The sequence below is a fragment of the Carassius carassius genome, chromosome 10 (genome assembly GCF_963082965.1).
Source record: "Carassius carassius chromosome 10, fCarCar2.1, whole genome shotgun sequence".
Lineage (NCBI taxonomy): Eukaryota > Metazoa > Chordata > Actinopteri > Cypriniformes > Cyprinidae > Carassius > Carassius carassius.
In genome coordinates, this window is record NC_081764.1 from 7406856 (window position 1) to 7424040 (window position 17185).

General features: G+C 37.2%; 1 protein-coding gene across 3 annotated transcripts in view; it reads left to right on the forward strand.

Moving 5' to 3' along the window:
• LOC132151647 (E3 ubiquitin-protein ligase PDZRN3-B-like) overlaps positions 1-17185 on the forward strand; it is a 98568-nt gene that overhangs the window by 45894 nt on the left and 35489 nt on the right. Inside the window, exon 1 of one of the 3 annotated variants that reach the window (XM_059559914.1) lies at positions 5216-5239. The exons of the other annotated variants lie outside the window; for them this stretch is intronic. The gene's annotated coding sequence lies outside the window, so the exon portion shown is untranslated. Of the gene's footprint in view, positions 1-5215; positions 5240-17185 lie in introns of those variants that run through there. 3 annotated transcript variants of the gene reach the window in all.

Genomic DNA, 17185 nt, shown 5'->3' on the forward strand with positions numbered 1-17185 from the left:
CCTTGTTATAAATAAAATATTGATTAATTTGTCTTTTTGACTGTCTATCAGTAAATAAACACTAGGCTATATAATAATATAATAATCCAAGTATTTATAGCCTAGTTTAATGTTTAATCCAATTTTGAGTTTGCTGGTATAATAATTGCTTTTCCTAGGCAGACTTGACAAATTTTTCTAATATATGTATACGATGTTTGCTCAAAAAGGGCATAATGACATAAATTAAAAGCAAATAACATTTTGAATCCTGAACAAGTAACACTACAGTTCTATAGTATAATCTGAAGGGTGAACTCAAAAGACATAAATCATACAACAAGGTCATTTTTGAAGATTAAAATCCACTGTAAAAAAAAAAAAAAAAAAAAATCAAATTGATGTCGCCGTCATAGAGACGACTCGTTCTTCCCTAGTCACATTAAAGATTCGAATCGTTCAAGAACGACACATCACAAGACACCAAACAAAGAGCTGGTAGGTAACCTTTATGTATGGGTTAATATGTTTGTATGGTTTTCTCAGATCAATGTTTTTACCCCGTCAGCCTCTGCTCGAGTTGGTCGTGGTTGATTTCAATCGAATGTTCAGTCAACGTTTAATAAAACACAATAAAAGTAAAATACGCTGGGCGCTATCAAACAATAAACAGTCATGGTGATTTTCATATTTTGTATCAGTTTATTTTGTGACAGTGACCACATAGCAAGATTGCACCAAATGACAATATGCACAGAATGTTCCATAATAATAATTGTCTGGTGAAACGTTACTTGTTAATGCATGAGAGTAAGTCAGTTAGATAGTCAGTTAAATTGTCAGGCCTAACTTCTTCATTTACACGTGAAATGACATGGAGGCATTCTGTGCATTTCATTCACAATTTGATTTTTTTTTTTTTTTTGAGATTGAGAATAACAGACACACATAAGTGTTTTTTTTTTGAAGGCAGGGAAGAGAGCAGTACCAAGCCATGAAAAGAAGTAAAGATGTATGGAGTTTCTTTCAATGAAAAAAATAAAAAATATATTTATTCTCAAATTTAACTTAATGGATATATACAGGGATGACAAAAAACTAAATTAATAAAAAATGTGCTTTATTACTGCATTTGTTTACAAGTAAAAAAAAAAATCAATAGGATTTACCTAATATACTGTAGAATTTAGCTTTTTTTTTGGGGGGGGGGGTAATACACGGGTAAAGTGTTCCGGCAATTGTTCCCAGGTCGCTAGATTTTGCACTTTCACACTGCCAGTGATTACCCGGGATATGTGCGTGCTTTTACACACAACCCATAAAGATCCCGTAACGACACGTGACATCAGGGCATGACGTGTAATGTACGAGTCGAAAACGTTGGGCACGTTATACTTTCAATGAAGCAAGCGAACGATCTCACCGTCAGCGCGGAAAGTGAGGAACAAACTGATCTCTGCTCCATTACAGTTTGCACATATTTTTTCATCGTGAACGTTGATCTTCCTTCAAAACAGCTGGTAAAAGAGTCGCGCGATAACGTGCGTCATCTCTTCGACAAGGCATTAGATCTGGCTTTTGTTCACACAGCGCTCGTCTCGGGTTGAACCCGGCAATGTTACTAGGTCCCCGACCTGGGTTCAATGCCGGAATCAATCCCGGGACGTGGTTGCTTTCACACAGAAGGCGACCCGGCAATGTTCCGGCAATATGCTGGGTCCGACGTGCAGTGTGAAAGGGGCTTTGGAAGCATTGCCCCAGCATGGCCCCCCCACTGAAAATGATCTAGACATGCCCCTGCAGCTAAGATGCCGCCGGGTTTGCTTCAGGGAATTATTTTTTTTTTTTTTAAAGAAGCTTCCCAGTGGAAACCTCGACAAGACGCATGTCTGTTTCACACATACTCCGTCTGCAGTGCGTATGCAGTCCGTGTGCGTTACGTTTGTGATGCAGAAGCAGTACGTACTCATACTCATTGTGCTTTCACACAGGACGCATTTGCAGTCCGCTACTCTGTACGAGAACGATCGCTGCACTGCTGCAGATGCCATGCTCATGGAATGCACTGACTGACCGCAACCGCATGAAAACTGGAATCCGTTAACATGGGTGCGTAATATGCAACGCATGCGCACTGCAGACGGAGTATGTGTGAAACAGGCGTAAGGTTTTTTGCATCTTGTGCAATGTGTAATTCGTTTACAGCTTTCTCGAGCAGTTTGTGATGCATTATGGAAACAGGAGATGAGCCCCTTGTCTAATGCACCACCTTTCTTTAGAAACCCTTTCTCAAAGACTTAACGTTACTTTTAGTCATTATTTTATCTGGGTAGCAATTCTGAATGCCTTTGGCAGAATTCAAATGAGCCATTTATCTAGATTAATTCCAAGATTACAGTGAGATTAATCTACAGTAGATTAAAAAAATTAATCTATGCCCACCACTAATATATATATATTTATAAACAAAAATATATTATTATATTATTTTACTATAAATTTTACTATATAAATTTGCATTGGCTAGAAATTGCTTTTTATGAGTCTATAAAATTATTATTATTATTATTTATCATTACATATCTAGTAATCGTAAATAATACAGAAAGTTAATGTCTGTACTTTTTCTTTGCACTGGAAGCTCCTGTCAAATTCCTTTGTGTTAACACGCTTGTCAATAAAGTCCTTTCTGATTTGAATTCTGAAATTAATATTGAAGTACTGGGCACTTAAAATACTTTAGCACTTTTATGTAAATTACCATCATAATTACTGTTCTAATACCACAGTTGCATGTACTTTATATAAATATTTTGTGTGTTTTTGTCCATCTGTGTTCTCATGTGAGGAATAGTGTTGATATGCAGCCAAAAAGTTCAGTCAGTTCAGTCGTAGTAAAACTAGAAAACATTTAAACTGCTCATTAGCTTTTCTATCTGTCTTTGTCTTTGTCTCTATCTCACTCTGTTTCTGTCTCTTCATTACTAGACCCCTAATCTGTCTTTTAAGATGACAGCAGGGATTAAAGCAGAAGCCTGTGGTTATAACATCAGTCACTGGTGTGTCTCTCTCTCTCTCTGTGTGTGTGTGTGTGTGTGTATGGGGTGAGCGGAACAAAAATCCAGACAGACAGTAGCTTTTACAATTGATCTTGATGAAACTTCATATTTATTGAGCACTATTTGTTCCCAGGTTTGTTCCCTGGTGAAATATTTTAGAACATTTTAAAAGAAAATCGTTGTCAAAACAATGGAAGGCGTAGGATAGTTATTGCTTGGAAGGATGTTTGAAAATAAAATAAAAAAATCAGTTCCTTTTGGTACTACAATTGTACACTTTGCCTTTGCGAAAGTCTTCCCAATCTCTTTGTGCATTAGTTGATATGGAAAACTATATTTTATTAACAGAGAAAACTGTTTAAGAGAGTACCAATGACCTTAATGTCTGTTAAACAAAAAGCTCAATAGTAATCTGTAGGCCGCATTGACCCGAGTGTTATAGTGCCTTTATCATCCTCATAGAGGTAGCTTTTAATGTGACACCTGCTGACATGCTCCATTATATGTGCAGTCACCTGCCTCAATGTGTGTGTGGACACTGGAATGCATATAGTAAATTTGCAAAATAATATAAGATTCTGTGGTTAAACAGTGTTGATTCCCAGAGCAAAGTGTTGTGGCTTAGCAAAAACAATGAGAATTCACTTGAAAGCATTAATATATCATAAGCGCAAAGTATCATTTGCCTTAGATGTTTTTCTAAAATTCTTCAGGAGAAAAATTTTTTTTTGCAAAGTTAAGACAATTGTTGACATAAAGTAAGAGTATAGAGCTAGAAATTAAATGTTGACAGCATAGCTTGGATAACTTGGTATTTTATATTTTAAATATATAAATTGGAATTAGAATCTGAGCAGTTGTAGGTCTCTTATGACACTTTAAAGGGTCTTACTTTGAGTAACAGGATACTTGATTAAAGCCTTTATTTGCTCGAGACAATAAAGAGGTCTCTTGAGTTTTTTTTCCCCTATCCCATGGAATGTTGCACAGCATGTATGTTATATTGTACTGTTAGAGCAAATAAGAATTTCGGTGTAAGATTTACAGTTGACAAATAGAAAACCTAAAAACCCCTGTGTAAGCGCATGCCTTTCAGTGAAGTTTGCCTCGGCCAACCCTGTAAAGGCCAGTGTCCTTCATTAAACATAGCCAGTCGTCCCCAAATAAGGCAAACACTGTGCCCTTCATACTCTTCCAGCCCCTGCTGTACTGCCAACAAGCGTGTGTTTAACACCAGCATAAAACCAGACCCACCAAATACTGCAGCACACTAATGCTTTACAGGCAAACTTCATAAAGAGGAAAGTGCTATTGTTAGTGGCATTTGCCAAGACAAGATTTGCTGTTATTATGGCTCTTGCATTAAAAAACTCCTATCCATAAGGAGGAGAGGTGTTTGTTGCTTTGAGTGGCATTTACAACCAATGATTTCTGCTTAGCAGATGTTAAAACTGAGCGCTGAGACAACACAAAAAGAAAATATCACAATTCACTTAAATTATTGAATAAATTAATGAATTGAGGCTACAAGATGTTTCCAGCTCCATTTACTGATTGTCATAATCAGATTGAAACTATTCAGGTGTTGACAAAATATTCACTAATAGTGAATACTAGTGTTGCTACTAATAGTACTTCAAAATAGGGAAATTATGGAGAAAAAAAAAAAAGTTTTTTTTTAAGTTATGTGATCGGAGTTGACGTTTCACAGGAATTATATGTAGTTATTCTTAATAAATAAACTATAACAAAAATAAAAAAAATGTAAAACTGTGTGAATGTGTGACTCAACCTGATATACGTACTGTACTGTATGTATACATAAAAAAATGGGTAAGTTTTTACAATTTATTGTCAGAATGCACAGTAGTAACGTTACTTAAGTTATGTATTTATATAATATTTTTTCTTAAAGTAGTATATGTCATAATCTAAGTGACATTTTGCATTGTAATATTGAGGACAGCTGGTTTTAGTGGGACAGAGTGATGTATTGTCATATTTGTGGGGCCAGCAGACTTGGAACTATTACATTCTGTCAGACAAGCAGAATCGAGCATTCAACAGCTCTGTGATGTAATATGCAGTAATGCTTTGTCATTTGTTTATTAATCTCTTTATTTTTCTCTCTCTTTCTGTTTTTCTTACCCCAGGTAAGACTTGAAATCTGAATCTTCTCACCTATAAAGTGTGCAGTCCATGTAAGTACCTGTGGAGTTTCTGTTGCTTTATTCAGCCTGCAGACATGTAATATACCCTGGATAATGTTGTTTTGACAAGCCCTTGGGCGGTTGTGACTTTTGAAACATCGGGAGCTAAGCTTTCCCTCCCACCTCTCCACTATCTTGTAATCCTGCTGTCAGGCAAACAAAGCCCCTTTGCGGACGTGAGTTGATACCATCTTTTCTCTCTGTTCTCTGCTTTTTTTGCAAAAAGGAGCCATTTAACCACTTGTAATCTTTCCCGACCACCACTGGCATAGCCATAATAGATCCTTGACTTGTGTTGACCATCTCTTTAGCATAATTGGCAGTTAAAAAGCACCTTCCCATGTTTTTTTTGTAACTGGAGTCAAAGCGATATGGTGAAGGTAAATCGTCAGGGGAATACTTAGGCTCAAAGAAAATGATGTGTCAGGATTTGTAGGATAAAAGAAAGAGAGTGGGCCTTTTAGTCGTGGCTTTGAGAGGGTAAGTGCGCTTCTCGCTTCTAGGGCCAAAAGGGAGAGAAGGAAAGCCTTAGCTGTGTGAGCCTGAGGGGTCGGTGAGCCACAGGTCATTGGGAGCATTATGTTGAGCACTTAACCTCTGACTCAGAGAGCCTCATCACCGCACGCAGCTGCACATGTGCTCACAGCCTGGCTAGTGTTATCTCAACCAGACTCTACCTGGGAAGACATGCTTGGCTGGGAAGCAAGAAAGATAAGAGGCCTGCAGAACAGGGAGAACAAAAAACACTGTTCTGCTGTCTGGAGGTGGACAGGTGAAAGACAGGAAGGTGATGAGAGTGGAGTGAGACTTTAAGATTTTTCTTGGGTCATTTCTCTCTTTGCTGCTAACTATTGCACCTTTCCTTTTTGGTCACCATGAAAGGTTAACTTTTTAATGGAAATTGCCATTGTTTGTTCGGTTTATTTGTGTGTTATTTTTTTCTGTCTATTTAGAAAGAATATTGTTTATCTTGAATCCACCTTTGAAGCCAAATCTGAATCGCACAATGGAAATAAAATGGGATTTGAATGCAATTTCATGTTGATTTTAACCATATAATCTAATCTTGCTTTCTTTGGTAGTGTTCAATAGTTTTTTAGGAAAGTTGATTTTGCCAAGTAGGATGTAATCCTGGATCAACAATTTTTGCAATTTCTGGAACTACTTTCTTGTCAAAAAACAAACATAGTCCTAACCATAACCAATAACTGCTCTTTAAACCAAATGATAGGTTGATAAGAATGTTGTTGAAGCCCAAACCTCAGCCAACCCCAACTGTAAAACCTAACCTTAAAGTCTGATTGAATAATGTTGTTCCAGAACAACAAAGATGTCCATACAGAAATATGTCCTACTTGGTGAAGACACGGTAAGTTTTGGGAACGTTCCATTCCGCCACTTTGTCTATTTTTCTGTTTAATTAGTCGATTTGAAATTAGCTTCAACTAGCAGTTTAAGGACTGTTTGTGAAATCTACCAATATGTTGTGTGTGTGTGTGTGTGTGTGTGTGTGTGTGTGTGTGTGTGTGTGTGTGTGTGTGTGTGTGTGTGTGTGTGTGTGTGTGTGTGTGTGTGTGTGTGTGTGTGTGTGTGTGTGTGTGTGTGTGTGTGTGACTCACTCGTTGTTTGCAAAAGTAGCTAAACATGGATGTCAACAACAGTGTAGTCAACAGCGGAGCTGGTTTAGCAATATTAAAGTTATTTAAGCAGCATCGTCCGCCATGGTTGTTGTTTATCTTCTCATTCCCGCCTACTTCAACGCAGAATTATGACGTTTGTAGCGTATCAATGACGTATGGGTCGGATACATGTGACCTGGCCGTTCAGACGGAGGTCGCATTTCAAAAGATTGGATACGTATCGGATTCAGGACCACACACCCAAGTGGCCTGGGCCGCATTTGAAAAGATCGGATCTGTGTCGTTCAGACTGTCATGAAAAGATCAGATACAGGTCGCATAGGGGCAAAAAAATCGGAATTGGGTCATTTCAGCCTGCAGTGTGAACGTAGCCTATCATGCCTCACCCCAGACTTATTTTTCTTTTCAAACATAAACGTGTCTAGTCCAGACCAAAAATGGTTTATTAATTGCTGTGCTTTTTCATTTTTGTTCCGCCGTAACAATAGATTTTTTTTAATTATTGTTAATGTAGAATTAAATGCAGTTTTCTCAAATTGAGCAATTCACCTCACAATATTTACAGACATTTTAGATTATATTTGTTTAACTAAATGTTCTGAGAATAGTCATGGTCAGCCAGTTTGGCTTAAACATCCAAATGGAGAAAAATAGAACATACAGTCGCTTCAGGTTTAGGCCGTGCCCCTGAGAATTCTGGGTAAATAAAAAATATAATGAACAAGCAAGGGCTCAGATGATGTAAGATAACTAGTGGCAGCTGAGCAGTAGTTTCTGGAACTGTTTTTATTTTCTCAGAGAGCAGGGGTTGATGGGAGAGTGCATGTCAGGCAGCATGTGGACTTCCCGCTTACTTGCATGCTTCTCTAGATGTGGTGCTGAACTTCTAATACTTTGGGTCGGGACAGACGTAAGGATCTGTCTGAAGCTTTGTGTAGAATTATGATGGATTGGGTTGGGTTTATTAAGAGGAGAACTCAAAGAACTCAAGGGTGAAAATAATTCATGCGGTGAGCAAGCGACCCTACAAACTTCGGAGGACTTTTAAAGCTCCAGGCAAATGGCTGAAGAACATGAAGAGTCAGCAGGGTGGAAGATGTGAGACAGTATTTGTATGCAGTGAGAAGAGATTGAATAAGAGGCCAAGTGGTGCACATTGTGAAGATAATTAACTCTCTCCGTCCATCTGCTGCTATTGTTTACTTGCATGAACTTTTTTCCTCCTGTTGTGGAGTTTAAATTATAAAAAGAAATGGAAAATAGTTTTGTACATACCTCAAATGCACCATATATTGTATAAAGTGTTTATTTCAGTCTTCCCTTGAACTAAAATCTTAGACCTCATTGAAGTATATGTCTTAGCTCAGGTAATATTTTTGCTCTTTTACTGTAGCTGGCTTAGGCACTGTTCATGGACAGTTTCTTCTATGGTTGACATAAAACTTAAGTCAGCTGGTTTTCCTCACGTGTTTTTCCACTTGGCCCTCAGTCTAGCTCTGCTCAGAGCTGCACTTCTGATTTCCTAGAACAAGTCCATAGCATCCATCCTGTTCTATTTCTGTACAAAGATGGTAATTTACAGTGTACAGGAGCGTGGGGATTGAAGATTGTAAATGTGAAGGGATACACAGAAACCGAGGAAGCCGTCGGTGGAGTGGAACATCATTGGAAAGGACCTTGATATCTTTAGTGGGGCTCTAATAGCTCCATATCTTCATCTTTCTTTTCTCTTGTTGAAACAAATTCATATTCAGCTTTTTTCATATAATGACAGTTTATTGTGCATCAATACAGCACAAATATGTCTGTGTGTCCTGAGTTCAAGACTAGTAACACTTTGTTGCGAACGTGAAGAGAGGACATCATTTTCAGAGTTTTCTTTCTAATCCCTGGTGGATTGTTTAAGGTTATTTAAGATGATGTGCTAGTGTTACAGTTTACATTTCCAGTGATATACTTCTGGTTATGGGGTCTGTTCTATTGCGGTGGTCTCTGTAGGGTCTTGGGTTTCCTTCTGTTTTTGTTCTATTATGACCTTGTGTGCCAGCTCAGAGCTCTGCTTAGGCTTTTTCTTATTGGCTTACTGACATTTTCCTTTTCTTTAGATATTATTTTTTTCTACTTTAACCCTCTGAGGTCTAAGGGTATTTTTGGGGCCTGGAGAAGTTTTGTCATGCCCTGACATTTGTAGTTTTTCAGTTACTTATAAACATCTAATGGCTAAAGTCTAATATCACTGTAATCAGCACAAACTGGGCTATAATAATATGTGAGCAGCATGTATGTACATTATTGTGTTTTTGAGAAAAAATGTTATACGTGGTTAGTGAAATACTAAAAATGTTAAATCACTTGAATAAGGCCATAAAACACATACAGAACATTGGTTCCTGGGATTTTTGAGAACTGGAGCTTGTAGCCTAGAATTTTTATTTCTAAATTATGTGAAAATCATCTTGTTTACTCATTTACAGAAAACAATATATTAATTACAATTTTCTAAGACACTTTTTGTTTGTAAAAGTCATATGCAAGTAGGCGTCAACTATCATGAATATCATTGTGATTTACACCTGAGAAGACAAAGGCCTGCATAATGAGCTGCATAATGAGCCATTCAGTCAGGTTTGTGACTGAGAGGGAAGAGTTACAAGAAAAAATGTGAGGACAAAATAAATGTATATAATTTTTATGTTTGTAGTTTATTTAGAATATATTTAATTATCCCACAACATAATTTAATATTCACTTGTGAGTGCAGTTAAACAGTTTATTAGGAACAATCAAAGCTGACTTTCAAAGCTGATTTTTATTTTTTTGCATCATCAGTCACAAATCCTTTTAACAATCAGATTTTCTACAAAAAATATTATTATTATTATTATTATTATTATTATTAATAATATTGAAAAGAGCTGAGAATATTTTTTCATTTTTTGGGGGGATAAATTGAAAGAACAGCATTGTTTGTTACTGTACATTTGTTACATTTACATTTATTTGTTACATTTATATTATTTACATCAAGCTTTTGAAGGGTATAGTGTTGTATATTGTTATTGAAACTTCATAATGTTTCACTTGATTATACATTTAGTCAGGAATTATAGTTTGGAAAAAGTCTTTGGAAAAAGTCTAACTAGTAAAATGTTTACACGTTATGTGAAAACTAGTACAAGTATATAAATAAATAAAAAGAGACTTACTCATATTTACGATCTCTGCTGAATAAAGCACTTCATTCTTTTTTTTCTGAGGAAATCCAAATCTCAAATCCTGAGGTAATCCACATCACATAATTTTGGGGGTGAATTATGTCTTATTCTTCTAATCGCGAAGCAAAGAGTAAAATAAAAAAAACTTGAAGAACAGTCTTGCTGCTTTGTTTTCTGTATTGGCGTATTCAAGCCGTGTCCTTCAGTGAAACATTATCATCTCAATAGAGCGTTCAGCGCGGGGGCGTGGTCGCATTAGATATAATGAAGGGAGACGTGAAAAACTATGGAATTACATTTGTTTCAATAATAATGAACGAAACTTTATAAAACTGAACGTAACTTTATAAAACTGGATCCATCACCGCGAGAGCTTTCCAATATGCGCTCCACTGAGTGGCGTCTGTACTTCACGGTCAGAGAGCACCTGTCCATCAAAAGCTCACTATCCAATCAGAGTAGATCACTGTTAAACCCGCCCCCATGAGAGGTTTGTGTCAAAACACCAAATGAAAAACTGCGAAACGTAAGCGAAATCTGTGGCAATGAATTTAGAATCCACGATTAACGAAAACGAATCTTTGAAAAACATTAACAAAGAATGAAGCATATTTGAAGAGCATGTTTAATTTGTGCAACTGAGTTAATTTTTTTCATTTTCATTGTTTTTTTCTTCTTTTGTAATGGCATATTTTTGATAGTTTCTGAAAAAGTTACATTCAGTTTTATAAAGTTTCGTTCATTATTATTGAAACAAATGTAATTCCATAACAAACGGACATCGCTTTGTTTTCAGCAGCACTCGTTTAGTTTAAAAGTAGACCTGTCAGGCTTTCTATAGATATATATCTCATGTTTCTTTTTTGAGTATTCACTGAGTTACAGTTCATTTTAATGACGTGTGTCTAAATGAAGATCAGCGCAGACAAAGGCTGCAGACAGCACAACTTGTTTGTTATCTTTATTTATTTGTTGTTATTATGTCTGTATACAAAAAAAGTAGACCCTTTACAGATTCGATTGATGTATTGTTCTTATCTGTACGATCAAAACTGAAAGTGCAATTTAAGTTCTTTTCGGGGTTATCAGGAGTAAATGACTCATAACGCATATATGCGTTAATCGACTCGAAAGGGTTAACCTTTGTTTTTCTCACTGACCTTTATAAAAGATGTTGGATGTCATCTTGGCAATAGTCTTCTTTCAGAAATACCTTTATGAACACATCAAAGATCTTGCAATGTTCTAGAATTCACCTGTTCTGACTTTAACTCAATTAAAAGCCAAGAGACAGGCAAACCGAGACAGAGAAATTAAGAGTTGCAAGGGGTGCAAAAGGATCTGCTAATCCCAGATGTGCCTTATCAGCCCTTGAGTCAGCTCTAGAGTCAGACTCCAGCCCCCTGGATCTTCTCCATCAGTGGGGCATGCCTTTTATTGCGACACACTGATCTGACTTCAAAGACTGTATGGGGCCTATGGTTCACCCCTGCTGTATACCCTAGCTTACTTACTGCTAATCTGCTGGAGTATACCCGACGTTCACCCTGCACTGCCGGATGGGAAGCGGATGTAGTATGGGTGTAGAGGGGGACTACTGTGATAGCGATGGTCGTGGCATTAACTGCGCACAAGACCTGATCAGAGATCAAGTTGGTGTCATGGTTCTCTGTAATGAAGACCCAAATGCTCCAAAAAAATATATATATTACAAAAGGGTAAACTGGTGATGAGCCGCCAAGCTCTGGTTCAGCAGTCTAAGAGGACAATGGAGAGAAAAGCCCAAATTATGATCAGGAAACGGGAGAGCAGTCCGATCGGCAAATGAAGCCCAGGAAAGCCATAACACATGGTCTGAAAGCGAAGATCAATTACCAGGTGAGCGGCTGCACAATGAAGAGAAGCACATCATAGTCAGGGAAAGGCAAGGATCATCAATAACAATGATCAGTCCAGGCAAGCAGAGCCAGAGAACAGAGTTACAGTCCATAGCGTGAGTCTGAAACCCTGGAGGGCAAGCAAGCTGCTTGCCAGTAAATGCTGACTGTCTAGGCAGCAACGGAATAAACTGAATAAATAAAAAGAAAGAAAGACAACACGACCAAACTCATAACTGAAAAATCTAAACAAAAAAAGTGTAAGTGAAGCATAAGTAACAAAACACACTGGCAAAGAAAAGAGTGAAAACAAGAGGCTTAAATAAGAAGAGAATTTATAAGAAAATAACAAACAGCTGCAAGTCCGTACACGACTGTGCTAATTGCGAAACAGCTGAGTGCAGCCAGCACGTGCAGACGAAAGAAAAAACAAAGCCTCATGCAGGAGAGAAGAAAGATAATTTGTTAATTGGACACATGGGGAATTATGGAAATGAGAAGAAAGGATAAGTAGCATAGTAAAATGTTGATAAGTACAGTATAAAGGTATCGATTTTTAACAGCTATCTACTGAGCATTGCACAGATTAAAGGTTTACCTCACTTGTTTTTTCACATTGCAGTAGTTCTTTGCAGGAATGCAAGATATAACATCAGGCATAGTAATGTTGGTTGATAAATGTGACTTTAGTGTTTTTATTCTATATTTTATATTTAATTTATTATTTTTACTATCACTATTTTATGTTCAGAGCCTGTATGGAATTATTATTATTTTATTTTTATTTTTTTTTATGGCACACATACCTTTTATTTATACTTTCTTGTATATGTGCAAGTAATATTTTCCATTTTAAGAAAGAAATTAGACGACTACAAATATTTAATGTGAGGTTATTATTTTTATCTTTAAATAATAATAATAAAAAAATACATTGATTATCTGCCATTTTTGAAGTGCATATAAAGATATAACTGTTTATTTTAAAACAAATAATACATATGTATAAGATTGGACTGCATGACTAGAATCATTAGTGTCCACACATTTCCTGTTTCATGTCTCCGAGGTGATTTAGATCTGCGCTCTCCTTTGCAGCAGGCGCACTGGGCATAATCTTGTGTTAAGACTTAACAGACTGATCTGGATCAGACATTGATCTTTGTCTCTTGCTCATTACAATCATATGTGCTCACACATGTAATGATCCACACCAAACTTTGAGAGTAATGCCAGCGAGGGGCAATATATTCACTCAAAGCTGATGGATATGTATATGAGGTGACCGCTGCAACAGCTGAAGGTTTGTGATTCTTGAACTATCCAATTTTAATCAATCATCGCAGCAAGTAAAAAGTTTTCCTCTTTGAGAAACGTTTGTCTCACAAATTCTTAACATTCTTAACCAAGAATGTGTCTTACTGAACTCAATGTTTGCTATCAAGCACAGAGAAGTGGACAGAATTGTGATGTTTTCGTTGTGATTTTCTGTTATCCAAATAAAAATCCGTCGTTCTCATCAACCATTGGTTGATTTTTAGGGTTTTATGGCTCTGTTCAGGTTTAGAGGGAGGTCTGTTGTCAGATTACTACCCATATTAACCTCTATCACTGCAAGGAATGACTAACATCAGAGCCTTTCTAGTTAGAGAAGTTATTTTTCCAAGTTAAAATGTAACCTAATTCGAAATATAGGTAAACTGCAGAGAATATAGTGCCTTACAATGTAAAACATATTATGTATGCATTCTTGTTGTTTCAGACTAAATTAGAGAATCTTTTTGTTTGTTTGTTTGTTTGTTTGTTTGTTTTTTTCAGTGCAGATGTCCAGACATTAGTTTTCTCCAAGTCTTTGTGATATTGTCATCTTTTTCTTTTAGTGTCTATGAGATTCATTTGGCTTTAATTTTAATGTACTGTACATGTGGTGAAAGTATGGTTTTATCAAAATAATAGCATACCTTTCCTAAAGAAGCGAAACATTAAAGTTGAAATGTAATGGAAATTCACCCCATCTATTTTCTGAATGCATATTGACAATATTGTGAATGATTCAATGATGTATATGGTTATTATTATATTTTACATTTTTTAATTGTCATAATGTGATCTACTTAAATCTTTTATCTTGTTGATGTATGCCAAACTTCTCAAATAATTTTGGTCTGCTTAAAAACCCATCCCTTTTTAACTGCAAACTCACATTTGGATTGGATCTGCCTCCATCTAATCAACAACCAGGGAATAGAACCAAGTCTCGCCCTACATTTTTTGCGTGTATGTAATAATACGGAAAAAATTGCAAACTAACTGCCGTTAGTTTGCAACTTTAATACTTAGGCTTAGAGGTATGTTCAGATCTCTAACCCTGTGTATAAATAATGGTAATAGAGAGCATTATATCCTAATAAAATTGTCTCAAAGGAGGTATTGATGTCACTATCTGGGGACTATAAGTTAGTTAAAGAAAACCTAGCTTTTCTAAAGTCTTCACAGCACTTGGCTTCATCCTAGTGCCTCACACATGAGAGGTATTTTCAGAGCCTGTGGTACCCAATGTTCTTCCAGGAAAGAGGAGTTTAGTAACGCTAAGTCATGTATACTTAGCATCCCTCCTCACATAAGCATGCAGTAACACTCACACAGCTCCGGTTATCGTGGTGGCCACTGTTTTTTCTATGCCACAGATGGCCCGTCTTCGAGGTGGTGGGGATTACTGGTGTTTAGGCAGGCCGGTTTGGGAAAGAGCTGTTTACTCTAGGCTGCTGGACTCCTTGCTGCCGTGGGCCACATTCTGTTCCTTTTCCTGTCTCTGTGAGGCCAAGCCACACACCATACGGCAAGTAGGACACACTTCTGCACACACCCACACTTGTGCAGACCAGCAACAGCAGCGGCTGAGTGCTAATGCCACACAGACAGAAGAAAAACAGGTATTTGGGCTTTATTTAGCCTATTAAAGGAATAGTTCATCCAGAAATGAACATTTTGTTATCATTTACTCAACCTCATGTCATTATAGACCTGCATTCATTCATTTATTTAGCAGAAAGTTAAGGCTGCTTTTTCCAGAAAACAAAACAAAAAGTCTTTTGACGATTACTTTGGCTGTGTGAGAGGCTTATGCACTATATTTGGACAAATGACTTACTTAAATCATACAGTAGTTTGCTGAAAGCTTCCCCTCCTTTGTAGCTCTCAAATTTTGTTACTACATACATGTTTAAATATTGTGCCTGAAATAACATTGGTTCTTATGTGTTGCGAGTGACTGATGTGCCTGAGTGTTCTGAAATGAATGTAAGCATGAATGAGACTTGATCACCTCTCTGTTGGACTTCTTTCATTTTACTTGTATCTTGTATTTACAAATAATAGTCTCTGTCCCACTTCTTCCCTATAGGTATAGTTGATGGTAAATTAAAAGGGTAATTTTCATGGTAGATTAAAATTCAGTTTTTTACTTGCCCTTATGATGTGGGAAAACTGTATGACTTCTTTTCTATACAACATAAAAGAAGATATTTCTATAGGTCTTGATTTGGTTACCAACATTTTTCAAAATATCATCTTTTGTGTTACACAGACCCAAGTTATACAGGTTTGGTGAGTAAATGATGACAGAATCATCTCTTTAAAACCTTACACTAGCTATGCCACGTTTTTGAACACTGACTAAGTGTTAGACGTGCAAATGTTTTCATGTTGTGATGTCGTACTGAGATGTTTTTGCAACTTGGTTTCAATTAAATGGTGTTTCTTCATTAGCTACAACCCAAATTCCGGAAAAGTTGGGACGTTTTTTAAATTTTAATAAAATGAAAACTAAAAGACTTTCAAATCACATGAGCCAATATTTTATTCACAATAGAACATAGATAACATAGCAAATGTTTAAACTGAGAAAGTTTACAATTTTATGCACAAAATGAGCTCATTTCAATTTTGATTTCTGCTACAGGTCTCAAAATAGTTGGGACGGGGCATGTTTACCATGGTGTAGCATCTCCTTTTCTTTTCAAAACAGTTTGAAGACGTCTGGGCATTGAGGCTATGAGTTGCTGGAGTTTTGCTGTTGGAATTTGGTTCCATTCTTGCCTTATATAGATTTCCAGCTGCTGAAGAGTTCGTGGTCGTCTTTGACGTATTTTTCGTTTAATGATGCGCCAAATGTTCTCTATAGGTGAAAGATCTGGACTGCAGGCAGGCCAGGTTAGCACCCGGACTCTTCTACGACGAAGCCATGCTGTTGTTATAGCTGCAGTATGTGGTTTTGCATTGTCCTGCTGAAATAAACAAGGCCTTCCCTGAAATAGACGTTGTTTGGAGGGAAGCATATGTTGCTCTAAAACCTTTATATACCTTTCAGCATTCACAGAGCCTTCCAAAACATGCAAGCTGCCCATACCGTATGCACTTATGCACCCCCATACCATCAGAGATGCTGGCTTTTGAACTGAACGCTGATAACATGCTGGAAGGTCTCCCTTCTCTTTAGCCCGGAGGACACGGCGTCCGTGATTTCCAACAAGAATGTCAAATTTGGACTCGTCTGACCATAAAACACTATTCCACTTTGAAATAGTCCATTTTAAATGAGCCTTGGCCCACAGGACACGACGGCGCTTCTGGACCATGTTCACATATGGCTTCCTTTTTGCATGATAGAGCTTTAGTTGGCATCTGCTGATGGCACAGCGGATTGTGTTTACCGACAGTGGTTTCTGAAAGTATTCCTGGGCCCATTTAGTAATGTCATTGACACAATCATGCCGATGAGTGATGCAGTGTCGTCTGAGAGCCCGAAGACCACGGGCATCCAATAAAGGTCTCCGGCCTTGTCCCTTACGCACAGAGATTTCTCCAGTGTCTCTGAATCTTTTGATGATGTTATGCACTGTAGATGATGAGATTTGCAAAGCCTTTGCAATTTGACGTTGAGGAACATTGTTTTTAAAGTTTTCCACAATTTTTTTACGCAGTCTTTCACAGATTGGAGAGCCTCTGCCCATCTTTACTTCTGAGAGACTCTGCTTCTCTAAGACAAAGCTTTTATAGCTAATCATGTTACAGACCTGATATCAATTAACTTAATTAATCACTAGATGTTCTCCCAGCTGAATCTTTTCAAAACTGCTTGCTTTTTTAGCCATTTGTTGCCCCCGTGCCAACTTTTTTGAGACCTGTAGCAGGCATTAAATTTTA